Source organism: Anser brachyrhynchus (assembly GCF_964034855.1).
Source record: "Anser brachyrhynchus genome assembly, chromosome: 2".
In the NCBI taxonomy this organism is placed as follows: domain Eukaryota; kingdom Metazoa; phylum Chordata; class Aves; order Anseriformes; family Anatidae; genus Anser; species Anser brachyrhynchus.
The window spans coordinates 85,922,694-85,934,847 of record NC_137695.1 but is presented as its reverse complement, the minus strand read 5'-3'; the positions used below and the strand labels follow the sequence as shown (position 1 = coordinate 85,934,847).

Genomic DNA, 12,154 nt, shown 5'->3' with positions numbered 1-12,154 from the left:
ACAACTCAAAATAAATTTGCTATTTCAATTCAGGTGTATATCAAAATAAAATGTCAGTATTTTTGAGGGGAAAAAAATAAAAGGATAATATTTATCTCTGTTATAAAAAAAAAAAAAGACTTTCCAGAAAAAAAAAAAAAAAAACAAAAACACTGGATTTGTATCTACCTTGAAGTGCAGGGAGGAAAACACATTATTTTAAAACAATTTAAAGGTACATACATTTACTTAGCATTTCTCTGCTATATTCACTCTGATGGACACCTAAGGAGCTCTATTTTTTAACAGAAGCCAACTTGAAACTTAGTTATTTAAGAAATAAGACTTATAATTCTGAAAGATATTGTGAAATTTTAACCATAATATTCTGAATAGTCTGCTTGTCTCCTGGCAGAGGAGTTGTTTTTTTTTGTTTTGTTTTGTTTTTCTTTCAGTGAAGCCTATTGAAATTTACTCAGTTCTTTTACCAAAATTCAAGGAAAACAAAAAGTCACACAGAGCCCAAGGCACGTGCACACACACACACAAAAAAAAAAAAAAGCTTCCATCTATAAGCATGTTTCTTGCACTCTGAAAACAGAATAGTTATGAATCCAGAAGTTGGGGAAAAAATAGACAAAGAATGTAAAGATTTAAAGAAGAAGAGGGAAACTGTATATTTAATCTGACTCTGCAATATAAGCAAAGGTACCGCTTCCTTGGGGTACATTATTTGAGGCCTAAATTCAGACAGAACAAAAGAAAACTTTCCTGTAATAAATTTTCTTGAAGTACACTTCATCCCTGAGCTTGTTACTGCTACCCAGCATACAGACTTCTACTGTCTGGGATCTTCAAGGAGAGAATGAGGCTCTACCTAAAGTTACGTGCAAGACTGAATCTACATAAAAAGAACAAGAGGAATACCAACGCTTTAGCTTTACAATATACCAAATATACAAACAGTCCTACAATAAAAGGACCAGACACATCACTGAATCTTGGTTGCTCTGTGTGGAAAAGGAAACTGAGTGACCCTTAATTGTAAATTTCAGCCTGCACATTAACTGTGACTGAGCATCAACATAACCAACTGCCCAAGCAGCAGAAGAATTTGCATCAGAACAATAACATAGGCCCTGTCTCACTGCCTGATCTTTTCAAGGAAAATGATTAACGAATTTCTCCAAAGAATTAAAACAATTAATTCTTCCCTAGCTACATTCCTAGAAATAGCAAAAATCTAGGTATATCAGATGCTGCACTAATTCAGCTAGTAATAAAAGCCTGAATTTCCTAACATATGTCCTTCAAGGTGGTTCTCATTGCTTCTGAAACAAAGTAAAAGTGCACTTCCACCTAGCACTCTAAAGGAGCCATTCCCCTCCCACATCTCCAGAGAAGACTCCAAATGAGAAGACTCCAAATATTTTACATCTCTTCGCTGTTGAAGTGTCTGGCTGCTGCCTCAAGGAAACAGCTCAAACATCATGAACTGGTCAGTCCAACGAGGCTATGCCAGCCCGCTAAAATGCCTGATGTGATTTGTACCCACGCACACGTCTGTGTTACTGTGCAAAAGTGTGAATTATGCATACCAGAATTTGTATAAAACAGTACAAACAGATGGCTATTAAATGGCTTTCTTCTGTGAAGTATTCAAATAATGTTGAGTTTATGTTACGCAGCTCCACATCATGAAAAATTTGCAGAAGATATTCATAGTCATAACAGACCCTGTGCCATAAAGAGGCCTTGGAGAAGAAGTCCCTTATCTGTTAGTGCTCATTCAGACTACCTGTCTTCTGCTAATCATTGTACTTTGAATTCAAATAATTTTAACATTAATTCTAATTTGTGAGTTACTGGAGAGAGCGGAGGGAAGGAGGGACAGGCAGATGACTGTATATAAGAACATTAGGATGTTGTGGTAGGTTGACCTTGACTGGCTGCCAATGCCCATCCAGCAGCTCTCATAAATTTAATTGACAGTTAAAAAGAGTAGGATGGTGAGAAACAAAGAAAAAACTAAACCACCTCAGCCCCGACTTCCCCCTTTTTCCCAGGCCCAATCTTACCACTCCATTCGCCATTCCTCAACCTCCTGTCTCCAGGTTGTTCAGCCAATACAGCTCAGAGGAAGCAGTCTAGGAGGTTTCTGGAGAGCGTGGAAGATAGTTTCCTGACACAGCTGGTTTCCTGACACAGCTGGTTAGTGAGCCTACCAGGGGAGGTGCCCCGCTAGACCTTCTGTTCACAAACAGAGAAGAACTGGTGGGAGATGTGGTGGTCGGGAGCTGTCTTGGGCAGTGTGACCACGAAATGGTTCAGTTCTCTATTCTTGGCGAAATCAGGAGGGGGACCAGTAAAACCGCTGTCTTAGACTTCCAGAGGGCAGACTTCGAGCTGTTAAGGACACTGGTTGGCAAAGTCCCGTGGGAGGCAGTTCTGAAGGGCAGAGGAGTCCAGGAAGACTGGGCGCTCCTCAAGAAGGAAATCTTAATGGCTCAGGAGTGGTCTGTCCCCATGTGCCCAAAGACGAGCCGGCATGGAAAAAGAGTGGCCTGGATGAACAGAGAGTTGTGGCTAGAGCTTAGGAAAAAGAAGAGGGTTTATGATATTTGGAAAAGAGGGCAGGCCACTCAGAAGGATTATAAGGACATTGTAAGGATGTGTAGGGACAAAATTAGAAAGGCCAAAGCTCATCTGGAGCTCAGTCTGGCTACTGCTGTTAAAGACAACAGAAAATGTTTTTATAAATACATTAACACGAAAAGGAGGACTAAGGAGAATCTCCATCCTTTACTGGATACAGCGGGAAACCTAGTGATGAGAGATGAGGAAAAGGCTGAGGTGCTTAATGCCTTCTTGCCTCAGTCTTTAGTGGCAAGACCAGTTGTTCTCTAAATACCCAGTACCCTGAGCTAGTGGAAGGGGATGGGGAGCAGGATGCGGCCCTCACAATCCACGAGGTTGGCGACCTGCTACAGCACTTGGATGTATGCAAGTTGATGGGGCTGGATGGGATCCACCCGAGGGTGCTATGAGAACTGACAGAACTGGCCAAGCCGCTTTCCATCATTTATCAGCAGTCCTGGCTATCAGGGGAGGTCCCATTCAATCTGGCGGCTAGCAAACGTGACACCCATCTACAAGAAGGGCTGGAAGGTAGACCTGGGAAACTATAGAACTGTTAGTTTGACCAGGGAAGCTCATGGAGCAGATTATCTTGAGTGTCATCATGCGGCACTTGCAAGTGATCAAGCAGGTGATCAGGCCCAGTCAGCATGGGTTTATGAAAGGCAGGTCCTGCTTGACGAACCTAATCTCCTTCTATGACAAAGTGACGCGCTTGGTGGATGAGGGAAAGGCTGTGGATGTGGTCTACCTTGACTTCAGTAAGGCTTTTGACACCATTTCCCACAGCATTCTCCTCAAGAAACTGGTTGCTCGTGGCTTGGACTGGCGTACGCTTCGTTGGGTTAGAAACTGACTGGGTAGCCGGGCCCAAAGAGTTGTGGTGAATGGAGTTAAATCTGGTTGGAGACCGGTCACTAGTGGAGTCCCCTAGGGCTCAGTACTGGGGCCAGTCCTCTTTAGTATCTTTATCGATGATCTGTCTGAGGGGATCGAGTGCACCCTCAGTAAGTTTGCAGATGACACCAAGTTAGGTGCGTGTGTCGATCTGCCCGAGGGTAGGAAGGCTCTGAAGGAGGATCTGGATAGGCTGGACTGATGGGCTGAGGCCAACCGCATGAAGTTCAACAAGGCCAAGCGCCGGGTCCTGCACCTGGGGCACAACAACCCCAAGAAGAGCTACAGGCTGGGAGATGAGTGGCTGGAAAGCTGCCTGGCAGAGAAGGACCTGGGAGTACTGGTTGATAGGCAGCTGAATATGAGCCAGCAGTGTGCTCAGGTGGCCAAGAAGGCCAACAGAGAAGAGGAAGAAGAGGAGAAGAGGAGGCTCAGGGGCGACCTTATCGCTCTCTATAGGTACCTTAAAGGAGGCTGTAGAGAGGTGGGGGTTGGTCTATTCTCCCACGTGCCTGGTGACAGGACAGGGAATGGGCTAAAGTTGTGCCAGGGGAGGTTTAGGTTGGATATTAGGAAGAACTTCTTTACTGAAAGGGTTGTTAGGCATTGGAATGGGCTGCCCAGGGAAGTGGTTCAGTCACCATCCCTGGAGGTCTTTAAAAGACGTTTAGATGTAGCCCTTAGTGATATGGTTTAGTGGAGGACTTGTTAGTGTTAGGTCAGAGGTTGGACTAGATGATCTAGGAGGTCTCTTCCAACCTAGATGATTCTGTGATTCTATGGTTGATGGCTTCAGGCAAGAAAATTCAATTGTTCTAGACAAATTCTTCAATACCAAAAATATAAGTCTTGGCAAGAACATTATACATTCTTAAAAGATAAATTGCTACTACTAGTACTACTAATAAAAATAACAGTAACACCCATAATAACAATATTAAAGCAAACAAGTAAACACTGCAAAGAAAGAGAAGTACCCCTAAATGAGATGGGCATATGCTTTATTTTAGAGCACTGACTTGCCCCCCTTGCACTTGGAACTAACTGGTAGAGAAGGAGGGCACTTAAAGAACAGCTGTATTAATAGAACGTGAAAGCAACTGAACTAAAAGTAATGTAAAATAAAAGTTATCATACTAGAAAGCAAAATAGGAGTAGGAAGAGAAAGATGCAAGTGTTTCATCTTTGCTAGTTTTCATCTTCTTCTCTTACTTCAGTTTTCCAAATTCATTGGCAACAAATTGCTGCAACGTCAGTTAGGAAATATTTTTTTACTCATCAAGTAAATTCCTTCCTTCCAAACATATCTGAGCTCCTCTAAAGAGGAATTAACTCACTAAGTGTCATAACTAAACTAACACATTTTACCTAATCCAGTAACACAATGAATTCTTCCTAATGCTTGCATGAGCCTCTTCCACTACACAGTAGTCATAGCTTCAATAAATACAAACTTGTCACATTAAATGGATAGAGTAATGAATAGTGCAATAAACATTTTTAATCTCAATCTAAACTACATACAAAATCATGTTTGATATTGTGTTAGCTGAAAGTTATTTTCTAGCATACATTATTTTTCTGGTATAGATGTAACTTGTCATGTCTTACTGAATGCTAGCTTTCCAAATGTGATAAGACAAGGAGAAATCTCAATCATTTGGCTGTTGTTCTTTTTTTAATGAAGAGAGATTGGTATCTAAAGAATCCTGTGGGGATAATGCAGATATGATGCAAGGCAGAGCACAGATAATAATTCTGACTTGGCAACAGCTTGAACATACTTAAAATGCATGCCTGCAAATCCCTCCCACTGTCGCCACCACAATAACAGCTCTTATCAAAGTTTCAGCTGCTTTAGGAGGTAGGTTCTCCACAAATGTTAATCTGTTCAGATTCAATTCCAAACTGAAACACGCAGTTGTATAAATTAAAACAATGGAACAAGCCAAAAATGTCAATGTTTTTGCTGCTTTCTGCTCAAAAAAGGCAGATGCATTGTGCTGCACAGGGAGTATGGAGGGAATCTTTTTTCATATCTTAGTACAGCAGGTCAACACAATTTTTAATTTTGGTCCCTGAGTTACGTATTTCATACATGCTCCTCAACTGAAACACTGCAAGTGGAAGCAAGAACAAATGAAGAGGGCATGAATCCCACACAGGCACCAGCTGTACTGGCAGTCACATAGAGGAGGTATGCTGCATCTCTGAAAGACTATGTGACTATGTGCCCCAGCGAGCAGACAGGGCAAGTGTCTTTTGGCCTTTTCTGACAGAGTTACATACCATAGTTGTGTGGGAACCTCGACTGAGACTGAAATGAGATAAAAAAAAAAAAATCACTGTAAATGCCTACAAAGAGACAGTGAGAGCACTGAACTGTTGAAGAATTAGATAAAGAGATGCAGGTATCTGTTGAAATGGACTTCAGTGACACTGCAGGACAGCACGGGCCCAAGAGGGAAGCCCCTGTCATACAGGAACAGTTGACTGAGCATAAGGGGAGGAAAATGGTCCAGTGTAAGGTTCTGTCTCCCTGTGCTAAGATATGGGATCAAGGAAGACAACAATAACAAAAAGAAACAAACAACAACAACAAAAGGAAGAAGCAAGCTACGGCAGGGATTTAATCATCAGATGTTGCACAAAGAAAGCTGAGACAGGTTTAGTGGGGGCTATAGATCATGCTATGCATCATCTTTAAAGTTACTTGTGGAAACAAAGTTACTTACAGAAAAAAAAATATAATATTCACAACAACAACAACAATAAAAGATAGAAAGGGAAAAAGAAAAGTGAAAACTTCTCTCCAGCAGCCAGCTAAGAATAGAATTGATTGAGGTACCTGGATGAGTATCCAGTGCAGCACGTAGTGACCGCAGACATGTTCTGAGGGATGCAATGAGGTCAGAAAGAGCAGCAGCAATGGCAGGTTTCAGATACTCTCAGAAAGTTTAAGTATGAATTACCCTGAAGCCTGGCAACAAGATGAAATTTTTAGACAAATCAAGATTTTCATGAAGCAACTGAAAATGAGGCCCTCGAGTGAAGAAGCAACTCTTAGTTTTGTTCTGAGTAGCATGCAGAAATAGCACTGTAATAGCAGCCATAAAATACTTAGATTCCGCATCACTGCAGGAGAAGCTAAAGACACAAATCCACTACAGCACGTTGTGCTTCATAATAGGGAACTTCAGTATCAGCAAACTTGATAAAAAGGAGCTAACAGAGGCAGGTAAGAGTTAAAGTTTTGCAGGCAGCATTCAAGGATACTTAGCTGGAGATACATGACAAACAAACACTACCTAACAATAAAAAAAAGACACAAGAAAAAGGGCAAGAGTAAAGTTGGCATGGATTAACCGCAGGGCAGAAGTTAATAAAAGGAAAAAAAACATCTTTCGGAAAACAAAAGGAGTGCTAAAATGAGGAAAAGAATACCAGAAAATAGCAGAAAGCAAGCAAGTTGAATCTAAAAACCTAATAACAGGGACAAAAAAGAGCTAGAAGAACAATTTGCAAAAGCTATAAATATTGGTAATAAATCCTTCAAATACATTAGAAGCAAGAAGCTTGACAGTTCACAGAACTGGTAAAATTATCAAAGAAGTGATTCAGAAGATAAAGGCATAGCAGAAAAATACTTCCTCCTCCAGCCCCCCCCACACACCCCAAGTTCATCATGGAAGAGCTCAAGGAAGTTCTCGTCCCAGAATGGTGGGGATTGTTAGAGGGAATGGGCTGCTCATCAAAACCTCTGTCTCAAAAATCACAGTGCTGTTAAAGGGGTTAGAAAATAGACAGATGAGATGAAAAGCAACAGATGTTCAAGAACATTATCTACACAAGAAATTTAAAGGAATTCAGAGATGTAAGTGCTGAACTATTAGCCAGAATAAGGTCTTCAGCTTACGACTGCTTTGGTGACTGAGGACTGCATGACAGCAAACGTTGTGTCTATTTTTAATATGGGCTCTGGAAAGACACAGGAAACTGGCAAGGCTGATACCAAGGAAATTATCATAAAGCTATGTAATAAATAATAAAGCTAGTAAACAATGATGCAGGCCCTGGTACAGGAATTCAACCACCTTGATGCTGCTGAATGAACAGTATAACTGAGTATAAGTCGTCCAGGAGATTTCTGAAATATATTGATAACAATTCCTTGATAAAAGTGAGTGAGAAGCCAGCCAGATGAGATGGTCTTCTGGAGTTGTTATTAAGAAACAACTAGTCAGGTGTGTGAAAGGTGAGGTCAGCTCTGACTGCAGTGACCAGGGTAGAGTTGACAACTCTGAGAAACATGAGCAAAACAAATAGCAGAACTACAGCCCCAGACTTCAGAATAGCAGATTTGAGCTTGTCTGGGGATCTTCTTGGCATGATCCCCATGGGTCACTGCCCTGAAAGGGCAATCCTGTCCATTATCCGTTCTAACTTGCAGAACTAAGAGCAAGCATGGCAGAAGGCCAGCACACATGAACAATGAAATCCTGACTGGGACAAAACACGTGCAAATATGTATTTATATAGACATGCACACATAGAGGGTGGGAGAAGGTATAAGCTCCCCATGAAAAATCTAGAGGTACTGCCAGAACATGCGTGAATGGAGCTAGGAAAGACAAAGCTCAGCCAGAGCTGAAACCAGGATGGGATGTGAACATCTGAAAGATGTCTGTATGTACGCCAGCTGCAACAAGAAGATTTGCTACACAGTATGTAGAGGAGCTAAGGACAAATGACACAAAAAAGGCTGAGGTACTCGGTGCCTTCTCAGCCTCAGGTTTTCAATGATAAGATCTGCCCATATGTCTGCTATGTTGCTCAGCCTACTAGCACAGCCTGTTAGGGTGAAGCATTACCAAATGTAGAGGAAGATGAGAGTTAGGGGGTACATAAACTAACTGAATACATACAAGTTCATGGGACCAGATCAGAAGCACCCAACAATGATGATGGAGCTGCCGTAGTCATTGCAAGGCCATTCTCTATCACCTTTGCCAGGTCATGGCAATCAGAGAAAGTTTCCGATGACTGGAAAAATGCTGTTTGCCTCACCAATCTTCAAGAAGTCTGAGAAATGCAGGACTGTCAGCCTCACCTCAGCCCCCAAGCAGGTTATGGATTAAATCTTCTTAGAAGCCATATCCAAACACAGGAAAACAAGGTGACTGGGAACAGCCAGCATGGATCTACAAAGGGCAAATAACACCTTAGCAACCTGACTGCCTTCTTGGATGAGAAAGCTCTGTTTTACCTTACCTTGAGCAACACTTTAACACTGTCTCCTGTATTGTCCTTACAGCCCAACTGATGAGATATGGACTGGATTAATAGACATGACAAGTGAAAAACTGTCTGAAGCACTAGACTTAATGACTTGTCTTCAGTAGCATAAAATCCATTTGTTAACCAGATATCAGTCACTTAGAGACCGATATTTAGGCCAGTGCTGTTTTATGTCTTTATTAACAACCTAGAGTGCACTCTCGGCAAGTTTGTAAGTGATACTAAACAGGAAATATGCAAGATCAATACACTGAAGAGCAAGGCTTCTTTTTTAGAGAGACCTCAACATACTGGAGAAATAAGCTGTCAGATATCTTATAAAGTTCAACAAAGGCAAAAACCTGCATCTAGAATGGAATAACCTCCTACAACAATACTAGCTTGGTACTAACTGGCTAGAAAAGATGGATATGTATATGATGGACAAAATATGGATAAAGGATATCCAGATGATACATTCTGTTTGGATTTCCAACAAGCACTGGGTAAGTTCCCTCACCAAATGACTTTAAGAATCCCTTCAAAAAAACTATAAAACTAGAGTATAAGAGAGAACGCTTTTCCCTGGAAAAAGAAGAGCTTAAAAAGCAGGTAGGGCAAGCATAGAGCCCATTTTCAGAAAGGAGGGTGCTAGAAGCTGAGTCCCAAAGAAATCTATGGCAGAATCTATAATGCTCAACATATCCTTAGGTGATGCAGAAAAGAGAATGAACAGTGAAGTGACAATACTTGCTAATGATACCAAGTTATTCAGTTTAGTAGAGAGCTGACTGAGTAGAATTCTAGGCAGACCTTACAAATATGAATGGCTAGTTATCTATACAGAACTTCATTTGCAGTTTCAATAAATACAGTGTTGCATACCAGGAAAAAGAACCTTAAATAACAAAATTACTTAACTTCATGTATTCAGTGATGGGCTCTGAACTGAACATTGCTATTCAGAAATGAGATCTTGAGTTACAATAACAAAAAAAAATAAATAAATTAGGAGAAGTATGGAGCATTAGAAAACATCATTGTACCATGGAAAAAATCCATTTACTCTCTTATTTTGAAGAGTGTGTGCAGCTCTGATCCATCCTCCAATTTCAAATGTGAATGTAGAACTAGGAAAGGTGCAGGAAAAGGTGACAAAAGACCTCCATCTTTTTGTGTTTTCTCTGCAAGGTAAAATTAAATAGACTGATTCCTTAGCCTAGAAAAAGCACATCTGAGTAGAGATAATAGACAGTTAATCATGAAAAAGGTGTACAGGGAATATTGTTCATTTTGTTTTAATAGTGAATTTATAGTGCATTTACTGCTTTTTGAATTCTAAAGAATATTTAATGAGATTTAAAAAAAAAGTTCCTTATTCATATGATGAGCTGCGGAACTCTTTTCCAAAAGACAATGAAGATACAAAAAGTGGACATGAGTTAAAAGTCACAGGGTGAAGCTGACCTGAAAGTATCACTCAGGCAAGTGAGCTCTTCACTAAATCTTCCCTGAACTCATTAGATGAATCTACTGTATGGTAAAAACAAACAAACAAACAAACACAACAAAAACACAGATAATTTTTTAATTACTATTAAAATTTATGCCATTGAGTGGTGTGATTCTGTTCTTGTGGTTATCCCACTGTGTAATTTCCCTATGAAAGCTGAAAATCTGACTGAATTAAAAAAAAACAAACAAACAAACAAACAAAAAAACCCACCATCCAATACACCACCTTCATTTCTGGAAACTTCTAGATTTCAAATAGCTGGGAAAATTTTCTGAGGAAGTATCATTACATTATTAGGTTTTTCTGGGTCACCTGTTGTGGGCTGAAGACAAGACAGTAGGCTAGGTTTGATCTGACCCAGTACAGGTGTCCAAATAACCTTCTAATCACAACTCCAAATTACATCACCCATTACCTGCCTTAGCTTAATTTACTGCAAATGATCAATACATTTCCACTGAAACTATCTACTCAGATACCTTTTAAAAATAATTTCAGCAAAAAATAAAAAGAAAGTTGAACAACATTTATAATTAATATCACTTAAGTTTTGCTTCATAGCAAGGAAAAAAATATGAAAAGTTTATCAAATGTGTACCAACTTTTTATATGAAGATAATAAAAAAATCAATAATCTAAATCCCCTCTTAAGTCTTCACTACACCCAAAATGTATTCAGTTTTTGTCAAAAAAAAAAAATCTGGTTAAAGCAGCACACACTCACTCCTCTTCCCTCATATGCTCAATGTTTTTATCCTTTATCTAGAAGCTTTGTACAAGTATAACTAAATTCATGTTAATTTATAACAGACTATCTAAGGAAATCACTACATGCAGATTTTTATTACAGACCACCTATACCAATGAAATTAAACAAGAAAAAAAAAGAGAAACCATACCCCAACCAAAAATATTTATCAGCATCAAATCTGCTGTAAAGTAGACCTAGAATTCCTAAACCAACCAGTAGTTTCATAAAAATGTGGGCCATGGCTACAACTGACACAACTAACTACCTTAAACATGTGGATAGGCAGCTGCTAATAGAAGTGTTTGAAAAATGTACCTAACTTATAAAGAGCTAACTAAAATCATTTGATTTGGGAAGCACTTTTCCAGTGACTTAACATTCTGTTCTGCTCTAGGCAGCAAAAGTCTGAGCTCACACAATGATATTACCTGGATCTGAATTTGTCTTCCTACTCACGTAGCCCCATTTCAGATTTGGTCTTGCTACAGAAGTTTCCCTTGTGTGAAATTTTGCATATTCTGCACCTTCCCTTTTGCAGATCGCTTTCTCTGCTTCAAAGCTGAGGGATGAACATCTAGCAACCATTCTGTGTCCTGTCTGATAAAAGACAGTCCTCATTTGAGGGTGGGATATCTTGGATGCTACCCCACAAGGACACTAAGAAAAGACAATACCAAAAGAAACAATAAGACTTTCCTATGGGTCTCAGGTGCTTGGGACTCCTGAAGGCTGGTCTTAATGGCAGAGCCTGATATAAAGAAAGGATTGAGTACCTTGGCCTTTTCCATTTCATTTGTGACTGGTTGCCGTGGCACAGTTAGCAGCAGGCCCACATTTTCACCATTGTCCCATTTCCTGGTGATGTACTTCCAGAATCCTTTTCTGCCCTTCACATCACATAAAATTTTCTCATTCATTCTTCTAAATAGTTAAATATCAAATGTGTGTTTAATTTAATCCAAAATGTTTATATTATTTCATGTTTGGGTTTTTAAAGCTGCTTTCCCTCTTAATATAAAACAAAGTCTAAAACAACCTGAACAATTCTAGAAGAATACTCAAAATTCTTCATGAAAAGTTAAAACACTGACATTTTG

General features: G+C 39.9%; 2 protein-coding genes across 2 annotated transcripts in view; both read right to left on the bottom strand.

Moving 5' to 3' along the window:
- The window catches only part of SEMA5A (semaphorin 5A), a 237,658-nt gene that overhangs the window by 162,135 nt on the left and 63,369 nt on the right, over positions 1-12,154 (bottom strand). The window lies entirely within an intron of this gene.
- The window catches only part of LOC308190647 (uncharacterized protein), a 33,269-nt gene that overhangs the window by 5,663 nt on the left and 15,452 nt on the right, over positions 1-12,154 (bottom strand). The gene's annotated exons all lie outside the window — the stretch shown is intronic.